Source organism: Lepidochelys olivacea, assembly GCF_965140295.1.
Source record: "Lepidochelys olivacea isolate rLepOli2 genome assembly, chromosome: 8".
Taxonomy (NCBI): domain Eukaryota; kingdom Metazoa; phylum Chordata; order Testudines; family Cheloniidae; genus Lepidochelys; species Lepidochelys olivacea.
The window spans coordinates 92,627,138-92,639,214 of record NC_140418.1 but is presented as its reverse complement, the minus strand read 5'-3'; the positions used below and the strand labels follow the sequence as shown (position 1 = coordinate 92,639,214).

Here is a 12,077-nt window from a genome sequence, read left to right as displayed (position 1 = left end):
CTCACCTCATAGTTCTGTCTCTCAGAATGAGTGATGTTGGGTGGCTGATAGGTAATCTTCATGTGGTATAAATCCTGCCGAATGAAAGATGTAATGGCCTTGGTGTGGTCCTCCAGATGGTAATATACCACTCTAGTGGGTATTTGGTAATGCTGAACACTAATCTGTCTTTTGCGGTTTCTCCAACTTCAGCATCTAGAGCTGCTATTGTAAGTGGGGTAAGAATAAACTGATCAATCTCCAAGATGAACATGGACATAAACGCAGCTCGAGCCTGTGTATTTGGGATGGCTTCCTTTATCCTCACAAGAATCCAAACATTTTCTGTCTACAAACAAGAAAACCCAGTTAATCCCTCTGCAAACACTTCTGCAAGAGGAAATATATGTATATCCAAAAATGTATACATTGCAAGTAATTTTGGGGGACCTATCACCAGATTTAAAACAAACAAAAGAAAGTACTTCTTCACAAAATGCATGATCAACCTGTGGGACTCATTGCCAAGGGACACTGTGAAAGTCAAAACTATAACTGGGTTCACAAAAGAATTAATAAGTTAATGGAGAATGAGTCCATCAATGACTATTAGCCAAGATGGTCAAGGACACAACTCCATGCTGTAGGTGTCTCTAAACATCCAATTGCCAGAAGCTGGATGACAGGGGATGGATGACTCAATAATTGCCCTGTTCTATTCATTCCCTCTGTCCCAGCCACTGTTGGAAGACAGGACGCTGGGCTAGATAGACCATTGGTCTGATCCAGTATGGCCATTCTTATGTTTTTTCCATAGTACCTGGGCTCTATTAAACAAAATGAAACAACTAATATACAATTGACCATTAAATCCCTTTCAACGTTGCCCCAAACTTTTCACACCTCCAACTAACAAATATTCAATAACTGAAAAGCCTGAAAAGTAAGGAAAAGAAATCAGAAATGCACAATGCAACAATAATAAATTGGCACAGGCTCTCAAGAATTGCCAGCGAGAGCCAGTTCTAGAGCAAAGGACCTTCAAAAAGAATGCACAGCCACTCACCCTGGTCATGCACCATAAAGGAGTCAACCTTATCATATATATTAAAGACTGCTGGAAGATCTAAAAGCAGCAAGGCAGTAGCCCACTGGATAGGGCATTCAGTTGGGAGTCTGGAAGCTTGGATTCTATTCCTAGTTCTGTCACTGACCTGTTGTGTGATCTCAGGCAAGTCATCTCCCCTTCCTTTGCTTCTGTTTCCTCTCCTACCCTTTGTTGGTCTGGGCCATTTATTCTGTAAGCAGTTTGGGAACTGTCCCTTACTATGTGTTTGTAACTTGACAAGCAGAATGGGACCCTGATCTCAGCTGGAGCCTACAGTGCTGCTGTAATACTACTACTAATAATAAATAATAATAATAATGGACAACTGATCTCTTCCCATGGTCATCAAATAAGTAAGTGCAGACTTGTGTCATACCTAGGTTTAAAGCAAGACCAATAGGATCCAAGGAAGCTATAGGAATCAACGTTTAGCTTCAGTTAGGTCAACTTCCATCTTCTCGATTATCTTCTTCAAAAGGGGAAATCTCTAGTCAGAGTGGACAGTGGCAAGATTGTTAATCTCAGAAGAGGGGGTGAAGTCCTGGCCCTGTTGAAAACAGTGAAATTTTTGCCACCGAATTCAATGGGGCGCAGATTTCACTCATAGCCATTGGCACAACTATTGCTTGCGTTAGGGTGGTAGGTAATTTGTCCTGGAGAAAGAAGGCAGTCCTATCAATAACAGGCCAAGCACTCTCTATTTGTCGTTTTTTTTTAGCCATGCAAGAGTCAAACAAGAGGAGATATGTTTTTACTGCCCACTCCTATTAATGCTTCAGACTCCCAGCCAGTGCTCATTTCTCCAGATAACATGGCTTTTGGATGGGTGACACCTCCTCCTCCCCTTCCACCTCTTGCTCCAGCAGCTTTTTCAAAATTTGCAAATGTGGTTTTTCTCTTTTCACAAATATAATCCATTTAAAACAATTATTAAAATTGCCCCAGTTTCATACAAGTTTTGTAAACGTGAAGCAGGCAATGTCAGAAATTATGTGTGTGATGAAATCACTAATATGTCTATACATTGCACAGTCTCATTAAGACACTTCAAAATGTGAGTCATGCCAGGGTAATGCCACTCCCAGAGAGACTGAAGCCTGAGTCATTCTACTCAGGCCCAGGGGTGCACCCAAGTTAAGACCAATAATTCAACACGGTGCAGACACCCAGCTGGCAGGATTTTATTGCTTTTCCAAGTGATTGTCAAAATCTGTTATCTGCTCTCACCTGTAATGGAAATAGGCTCTTTTGATCTCTGATCTCCCCCTGGATGGGGATGTCATCTGTGTCAGGGGATGGGGGGAGGGCTGAGGTGTTGCTATCTGAGTTGCATCTCCAGGAGAACCTCACAGTCGGTGTTTAGAATATGTACCTCCTTTGATCCTGGATGGCAGGCATTAAACTGTACATTTAATTCAAACAAAGATCTTGTTGCAATAATTGCAAAAAGATCTTTTGCTTGGCCAATAATTTGTATGAACTTGTAATTTAGCCTGTAAGCTCTTTGGAATAACTGTAGGCACTCTACATACAAATGCCCAGATCCTGTGCAGACTTAGACATGTAAATAACTTTACCTATCTGAGTAGTCCCATAGACTTCAATGGGACTACTCAAGTGTAATAAATTAAGCACTTCCATAGGTGTTTCAGGATTGGCACCTATGTTTGTACAGTACCTAATACAGTGGAATCCAGAACCTGACTAGGTCATCCACATGCTATCGTAATATAGTTATTAAAGATTATTGAAATATGGGGAGTTTCTCCCTTTACAAAAAGAAAAGGAGTACTTGTGGCACCTTAGAGACTAACCAATTTATTAGAGCATAAGCTTTCGTGAGCTACAGCTCACTTCCTCAGATGCATATCATGGAAACTGCAGCAGACTTTATATATACAGAGAGAATATGAACCAATACCTCCTCCCACCCCACTGTCCTGCTGGTAATAGCTTATCTAAAGTGATCATCAGGTGGGCCATTTCCAGCACAAATCCAGGTTTTCTCACCCTCCACCCCCCCCCCACAAATTCACTCTCCTGCTGGTGATAGCCCATCCAAAGTGACAACTCTTTACACAATGTGCATGACAATCAAGTTGGGCTATTTCCTGCACAAATCCAGGTTTTCTCACATCCCCCCCACCCCCATACACACACAAACTCACTCTCCTGCTGGTAATAGCTCATCCAAACTGACCACTCTTCAAGTTTAAATCCAAGTTAAACCAGAACATCTGGGGGGGAGGGGGTAGGAAAAAACAAGAGGAAACAGGCTACCCTGCATAATGACTTAGCCACTCCAAGTCTCTATTTAAGCCTAAATTAATAGTATCCAATTTGCAAATGAATTCCAATTCAGCAGTTTCTCGCTGGAGTCTGGATTTGAAGTTTTTTTGTTTTACGATAGCGACCTTCATGTCTGTGATTGCGTGACCAGAGAGATTGAAGTGTTCTCCGACTGGTTTATGAATGTTATAATTCTTGACATCTGATTTGTGTCCATTTATTCTTTTACATAGAGACTGTCCAGTTTGACCAATGTACATGGCAGAGGGGCATTGCTGGCACATGCTGGCATATATCACATTGGTGGATGTGCAGGTGAACGAGCCTCTGATAGTGTGGCTGATGTTATTAGGCCCTGTGATGGTGTCCCCTGAATAGATATGTGGGCACAATTGGCAACGGGCTTTGTTGCAAGGATAAGTTCCTGGGTTAGTGGTTCTGTTGTGTGGTATGTGGTTGTTGGTGAGTATTTGCTTCAGGTTGCGGGGCTGTCTGTAGGCAAGGACTGGCCTGTCTCCCAAGATTTGTGAGAGTGTTGGGTCATCCTTTAGGATAGGTTGTAGATCCTTAATAATGCATTGGAGGGGTTTTAGTTGGGGGCTGAAGGTGACGGCTAGTGGCGTTCTGTTATTTTCTTTGTTAGGCCTGTCCTGTAGTAGGTAACTTCTGGGAACTCTTCTGGCTCTATCAATCTGTTTCTTTACTTCTGCAGGTGGGTATTGTAGTTGTAAGAAAGCTTGACAGAGATCTTGTAGGTGTTTATCTCTGTCTGAGGGGTTGGAGCAAATGCGGTTGTATCGCAGAGCTTGGCTGTAGACGATGGATCGTGTGGTGTGGTCAGGGTGAAAGCTGGAGGCATGCAGGTAGGAATAGCGGTCAGTAGGTTTCCGGTATAGGGTGGTGTTTATGTGACCATTGTTTATTAGCACTGTAGTGTCCAGGAAGTGGATCTCTTGTGTGGACTGGACCAGGCTGAGGTTGGTGGTGGGATGGAAATTGTTGAAATCATGGTGGAATTCCTCAAGGGCTTCTTTTCCATGGGTCCAGATGATGAAGATGTCAGCAATATAGCTCAAGTAGAGTAGGGGCTTTAGGGGACGAGAGCTGAGGAAGCGTTGTTCTAAATCAGCCATAAAAATGTTGGCATACTGTGGGGCCATGCAGGTACCCATAGCAGTGCCGCTGATCTGAAGGTATACATTGTCCCCAAATGTGAAGTAGTTATGGGTAAGGACAAAGTCACAAAGTTCAGCCACCAGGTTAGCCGTGACATTATCGGGGATAGTGTTCTTGACGGCTTGTAGTCCATCTTTGTGTGGAATGTTGGTGTAGAGGGCTTCTACATCCATAGTGGCCAGGATGGTGTTATCAGGAAGATCACCGATGGATTGAAGTTTCCTCAGGAAGTCAGTGGTGTCTCGAAGGTAGCTGGGAGTGCTGGTAGCGTAGGGCCTGAGGAGGGAGTCTACATAGCCAGACAATCCTGCTGTCAGGGTGCCAATGCCTGAGATGATGGGGCGCCCAGGATTTCCAGGTTTATGGATCTTGGGTAGTAGATAGAATATCCCAGGTCGGGGTTCCAGGGGTGTGTCTGTGCGGATTTGATCTTGTGCTTTTTCAGGAAGTTTCTTGAGCAAATGCTGTAGTTGCTTTTGGTAACTCTCAGTGGGATCAGAGGGTAATGGCTTGTAGAAACTCGTGTTGGAGAGCTGCCGAGCAGCCTCTTATTCATATTCCGACCTATTCATGATGACAACAGCACCTCCTTTGTCAGCCTTTTTGATTATGATGTCAGAGTTGTTTCTGAGGCTGTGGATGGCATTGCGTTCCGCATGGCTGAGGTTATGGGGCAAGTGATGCTGCTTTTCCACAATTTCAGCCCGTGCACGTCGGCGGAAGCACTCTATGTAGAAGTCCAGTCTGCTGTTTCGACCTTCAGGAGGAGTCCACCTAGAATCCCTCTTTCTGTAGTGTTGGTAGGGAGACCTCTGTGGATTAGTATGCTGTTCAGAGGTATTTTGGAAATATTCCTTGAGTCGGAGACGTCGAAAATAGGATTCTAGGTCACCACAGAACTGTATCATGTTCGTGGGGGTGGAGGGGCAGAAGGAGAGGCCCCGAGATAGAACAGCTGCTTCTGCTGGGCTGAGAGTATAGTTGGATAGGTTAACAATATTGCTAGGTGGGTTGAGGGAACCATTGCTGTGGCCCCTTGTAGCATGTAGTAGTTTAGAAAGTTTAGTGTCCTTTTTCTTTTGTAGAGAAGCAAAGTGTGCATTGTAAATGGCTTGTCTAGTTTTAGTAAAATCCAGCCACGAGGAAGCTTGTGTGTAAGGTTGGTTTTTTATGAGAGTATCCATTTTTGAGAGCTCATTCTTAATCTTTCCCTGTTTGCTGTAGAGGATGTTGATCAGGTGATTCCGCAGTTTCTTTGAGAGCTTGTGGCACAAGTTGTCAGCATAGTCTGTGTGGTATGTAGATTGTAATGGATTTTTTACCTTCAGTCCTTTTGGTACGATGTCCATCTGTTTGCATTTGGAAAGGAAGATGATGTCTGTCTGTATCTGTACAAGTTTTTTCATGCAGTTGATTCCAACTTTTTGGTAGAAAATAAAAAACTGCAATATTTCAATTTGGAAATGCCTCTTGCAGGGCCTATGGAAATTGTTGTTTGGGTACCTCCTGCTCCCATTCTCCTGTCCTCCACCTCCCATGATGAACCACTGTATCCCCTGTTGGAAAGGAGAGGTAATCCATCATGGGAGTCACTGGTCAAGAGTTTTGATAGAAAATTTTCCAAATAAGCCCTAACCCTTAAATAATAATCCAAACGAGATAACCAAATACTGCACCCTACAGTATTTCAAAATGAAATTCTTCACACCGGTGAGATGATTTTATCTCGGCCCTTCCAATCTGGTTATTTCTGTCCTTTAGTTCTACAGTTATGCATTTTTTGTAGAAAGAGTTAACCATTCACCAGCTTAAAAACGCAAGAAAATAAAATGTGTGTTACTCTTATTTATTTTCTCTGTCAGTCTTCTGCAAGAAGGGAAACACAGTTTGCCTTCATCTTTCTTCTACTTTCAGGACTGAATGATTCCTCAAACAACATTTTGTTTTGAAACAATTCTTACATCAGTAAAACTACTTGGGATGCTGGCAAGGTTCCCTTGTCTCTGGAGAATTGTGCACTTGTTCTATGGCCCAAAGCCCCATTCACATCAACTCTGCTCTACAGATTTACCGGTTTTGCACAAGGAAATTTGGAAGATGCAGAGCAAAGTCAGAAAGGCTCCCACAGCACAACTCTATCTCCTTGTCAAGAGTAATACAGTGCATTCATTTTTAACAAGTTTTCAAATAAAAAGAAGCTCACTCCGCCCCACGAAAAAAGTACTGTAGATGTATTGAGTGTTTTAAAATGCATCACCTCTCCTTGCTCTAGTGTTTTTCAGACACTTGTTTTTCATCCAGCCACGCCTATGGATATTGGGATCCTCTGCTACAATCTGGCCAAAAGCAGGAAGTGAAGAATGTCTCAGAAGACATGATCCTGATGGTGCAGACCATACCGAGCCCATCAGCATTGTACTTGAAAGTCAGTGCTTCTGTCCACTTGCTTAGATATGCCAAGAAACTTGGGAACGTCTAGAAAGCTTTTTCCAAACTGAGTAATACTTGATTTTGGATTCCTGATCTCTACATGAAGAACAAAAGTCTCTACAATGTTTCCAGTTCAGTAAACCTAGATGTGAGAGATTTAATATTGTATTATATCCTATATAAAGAAATGCAATTTGTTTTAGCCATTTATATAGCGACCTACAAATGCATGTATTGTACAATTTTCCTTTCAGCAAAATCTATACTGTAAATAGACAATCAATAGGAATTGAGGGTGCTCAATGCCTCACAGAATCAAATTCTTAAAAATAATACTTTGAACTTGCATTATGGGCCAAATCCTCAGCTGCCACAAATCAATAAGTCAATTTGCAGTAGCTGAAGATTTGACCCCATACATTTTTGATTCCCTGGGATTGTCTCTGTAAATACAATTAAGGTTCAGAATACCTCCCAGAAACAGATAATATACCCATTTTATAGCTGGGATAAGTAAATCACACTAAGGTTAAAGGATCTGCATAACCACATAAAGGCAGTCAGTGGTATTGCTGAGGATAGAGCCCAAGATTCCTGACTCATATATCGCTGCTCTAGCCCCTAATGACTATCCTTACTGAACTCAGTAATATCCTATCAATACTTTCAATGCTGCTCCTTGACATGCTGTTCATTGCCTTAGTATTCTCTTAAGATCTATGCAAACATCTGCATCTATGCAATCTTTGCAAATTATTTACAAGACAAGATCTTGTTTCTATCTTCAATGCACAAGCATTTTAAAATAAAACCGTATATCAAAGAAACGTTCAAATACTCTGACATTGTGCATGGTCTTTGAGAAAGAGTTGTAAGTCAGAAAAACATAGGTACATTGCACCAAAGTAAACCTTTGGGAGATCACTGTGAATTTGAATTTCTGCTTTGCTGTTAAAACAAGATGTAATTTAAAGACAAGAAAATCATTGCCCGTTTCCTGGGGGAGACGTGTCTTTGAGGATACTAGCTTATGCCTATGGTTTCACTAACAAGATCTTTGCTTCCTATCAGTATTCTACATGGCAAAATTCATCCTTGTGCAGAGGCCTAGCTATGCATAACTTAAGTCCTAATAAGACCTCAAAGAGCGCTTAAGTGGTATATGGGCCTTATACTTGCTCTTTGCACAGGAGTGAATTTCACTCTGTGGTATTATACTCGTCCTCTTCCCAACTTCTGTTAGACTGGTAGGTTACCTATGAATTCAGATTTAAAAGGAATAATATTAGAAAACCTCTGTTGCACTAAATGCTGGTATTGTAACACTTTATCTGTAACTGAAAGCTCTTCATCTCCGTGTCACATTTAAATGGAGCTATCCAAGCATGATTACGTAGACCAAAGTGGCTCTTTGTCAGTATAGGAGAAGGTCTAACTTGGGTACGGGGAGGGTTGTTAACAATGGCTGGGATTTTCAAAGATATCTAAGAAGTTAGGCACTCAACTCCTGTTGTCTTTCAATAGGAGTTGGTGCCTTAATCCATTAGGCCTCTTTGAAAATTCCAGCAAGTAATGGGTCAAATCATTACCTTTATCTCCATATGTGAAGGGTATGAAAACCTCAGTTGTGTGAGGAGGGGGGAAGAGAAAATGCCTATGAGACATATACCTCCCTGTTCCCTGACGTAGCAAAGGGCTTACCACAGGGATGTGAATCAGTGTACAAGGTGTCTATAACACAGAAGACAACTTGGAATGGGCCTTGGAAGGTTTGCTAACAAGGCATTGCAATCTACTGTAGAGTTCATAGAGCCTGAGAGAGTGTCCTGACTTGTCGTATCCCTTTTCCAAGTTGTGAACCTACGTTTAGGAGGACTTCCACAGCCCAGGAGAAGACCTGTTGGCAGAGCTCAATCAGACCTAAGCTAACAGAGCTTCAGGGATGAGGTACAGGAAGATAGGAAGCAGCGTGGTACTACAGAGTGGCCCTGGTCTCTGGCAGCTCCCCTGAGAACCACCAGTTTGAGGATCATCCTGTAGAAGGGAGGGGCAAACCTAGCTCCACCTAACACAATAACATGTTTGAAATTTCACAAGGGCAACATACCTGAATTTCCTGTCCTCTATAGGGATTTTTCTATGCAGGGGATCAATTTTGGATGAAGTTTCTACTGTAATTTAGAACGCTGCACCACGTTCTGAGCAACCTGGGCAGGAGGGGTCTTATAAATAAATGATGAATTTTGGGGATTGTAAAAGGATTACAGCCCTGATCCTATTCCAGTTGAAATCAATGGCAAAGCTCCCATTGATTACAACTGAGCTGGAGAAGGATGTAAATGAACATACTTTTTCATCTAAAGTTACTCTAGAAGGAAAGTAACAAAAACAGCAACCAAAAATCTAAATTAATTTCACAGATCAACTTTGATATAATTTTGTTTTGTTTTCAGATTTTCTTCTTACAGATTAAAATTATTTCACTCAAATACACATACAGGGGCAGGCATTTTTGCTCTACCTTAACATTCAAATTTTGTAAACGAATTTCAGGGTTTTTTTATTGTTATGATCCCTGAAGCCCAGCAAATGAATATGCTCTTGAAAGGAAATTAATTAAATATCTGCTATGTCTGCACAAATGAGAGCCTACCGGTAAATTTGCAGCCCTCACATGGTCCTCTTCCAGAAGTGGGCAGCCATTATGAATATATTTTACTTCATTGGGCAAGAAATGGCAGTCAAACATCTGTTAAGATAAGAGGCATCAACAAACTGACAAAAAATAATTTTATGTAGTTTTATCAGTCAAATCCTGTAGGCTTTAGTCAGGAAACCAGTGGGAATTTTGCTTGAGGATTGGACTGCCAAATTGAACACATACTACACTTTCTGGATAAATTATCCAGTTAAAATGACTACATAAGATCAAGTAAAAAAAGTATTACTTACCACTGTGTCCATTAAATCACCCACTTTCATGGAGATGTCTTGAACAGGGCCCATTCACTCTCGGAAAAAAATTTCCCTGGGGGCAGGGACTACCCAGTCAATATTGGGAAACATAACTACAGGGCTTATTGCACCTTTGTCTGAAACATTTGCTGCTAGGCACTGTCAAAGACAGGATATTGGACTAGATGCACCCATTGGTCTGATCCTGTATGCAATTCCTATGTTCCTAATATGTATCACACCATGTCAGGGAAAGCATCTATCTTCCTCTTTCATTCATCATAATTTGAATGGCTGGGAATTTCTTGGAAACCAGAAAGGTCTAGTTAACTTCAATGTCTCTTAGTATCTGAACGGCACTTGGGGCAGTTCAATTTCTCAATACTTGCCCATCCCTATATCTCCCTTTAGGTGCAGGGCTCGTTACGGAGAAAAAGAGGAGGCCACAGGATGGGTGTACAGGAGGAGTGGTGCAAACTGTGCAGTGAACATCAAAACTGTGAAGATGGCTCTTATAAAAGGGCTTTACTAAATGGATGGAGCAGTAAAAAAATAAGTAAAGCATCAACAAATCACAGTGGCAGTTACCAGAATATTTTGACTAGTTTGAAATAGGGGATCATAGGTGACATGTTGGAGGGACACAGAGGAGGGCACCGGCTAAGGGGTGAGCATGTGCCCCCCACGTGACCTTCCCAACGTGTCTCCTCCCCACCCCCAGCCAGGGGCCCCCGCGCTCTCCCCATCCTCTCCCCTCCCCATGTTATCTCAGGTGGGGGCTCTGTCCTCCCACTGCGCCGGCTCCCCCCGGCATGTGGAGCCACTCCCCAAAGGCTGCCCGGTGTAGCACAGCAGTTACCTGGGACAATGCAGCGTCCCAGGCAGTGTGGCTGGAAGAGGAGAGGCTTTGGCCCCGCTTCTTCCCTTCCGGCTCTGGCCCCACCCCTTCATCTCCCTGGCTGCTGGCCTCTTGCCCCTCCCCCAGGCAGTTGGGGAGGGGCATGTAACCCTTTGGGGCCCCCCCCAACCACCGTGCGTCTCCCCTGGGATCACTGATTAACGTATCAGTCTAAGCTGTTCTCTCTATTGACTTCAGTTCAGATGAGCCTGCTCAGGAAGATGAGCCTGCTGAAATTAATTGCCAATGGGCTTTGGTCAAGCTGATTTACATTTCAGACAACAAAAACAAGAGAAGCAACCGGTCAGAAGTCCATCTGCATTGTGATAGGTTTTGATTCCCATGAGAAGGAGCACTTACCTGAGGTGTAGGTTTCCCAACTCTGTGTAACTGGCTCATTTAAAACCACCTCTACCTTACAAGGGTTCCTCTCTTCGGCGACATTAAAACGTAATTCATTATCTCTCACATACACCACCTGTCCCCTTTCAACACTGATGCCTTTATTTACAAAGACAAGTTTTGCTGCTTCCACATGTCCAAGATGCACCAGAAAATCCAACTTCAGAAAACTGCTCACAGCTTCCATCTTTTGGACTGAGCTAGTTCCTTTTATAAGGCAAAGAAATCCCTGGATGAAAGTAATTAATTTCTGCAGTTACCAAAGCCCTTTTTTGCTCAAGAGCGGCTTGAAAGCTCTTGCAGCTTTGCAGATATTAAAGGGTATTTTGCTTCCTGTTTTATTTTCAAAGTGAAAAAAAATACAACCCATTTTCTCTCAGGCTGTTGTGGTTCCTTGCTCCACATCACCCAGTTGCCCAACTGGCTACAGTTGAGTAGCTCACCAGTGTTGTTGGGTATTACAGCAGCATAGTTTGCAGTTCGTTTGACAAGCATTCAACAAATGGCAATCATTCCCCTGGCATTCAAAGAGATTAAGGTCACTCTATAGGAGGAAGAAAGAGATGCTGAAATGAAACAGTAGCCTACAATAAAGTAAGAGAAATCATGATATCTTTACCTCAGAAGCAGAGGAGACACAAACAATAATGAAAATGCTAGCTTGATTCCAAAAATATCCAAATTTTCAGGGTTGGTTTCAAGAAAAAAAAGTCAATACATGGAACATAATAATTGTCACAGAGCATATTGCAGAACCTGCCTGCACCCTTTCTGTATATAGGATCACAATTATTTGGTACTGTGCTCCAAGGCCTAAGCAACACGTATAGGGTTTAAGTG

The 12,077-nt window shown here is 42.5% G+C and overlaps 1 pseudogene across 1 annotated transcript in view; it reads right to left on the bottom strand.

Annotated features, from left to right (window-relative positions):
* The window catches only part of LOC311524960 (FRAS1-related extracellular matrix protein 1-like), a 128,301-nt pseudogene extending 116,877 nt beyond the window's left edge, over window positions 1-11,424 (bottom strand). The window contains exons 1-6 of the transcript in view: window positions 11,196-11,424; window positions 9,636-9,731; window positions 6,866-7,124; window positions 6,056-6,108; window positions 2,315-2,420; window positions 6-328 (exon numbers count right to left, since the gene is read on the bottom strand). The product of the transcript in view is annotated as an FRAS1-related extracellular matrix protein 1-like (transcript). The remainder of the gene's footprint in view (window positions 1-5; window positions 329-2,314; window positions 2,421-6,055; window positions 6,109-6,865; window positions 7,125-9,635; window positions 9,732-11,195) is intronic.
* Between the last annotated feature and the right edge of the window lie 653 nt (window positions 11,425-12,077).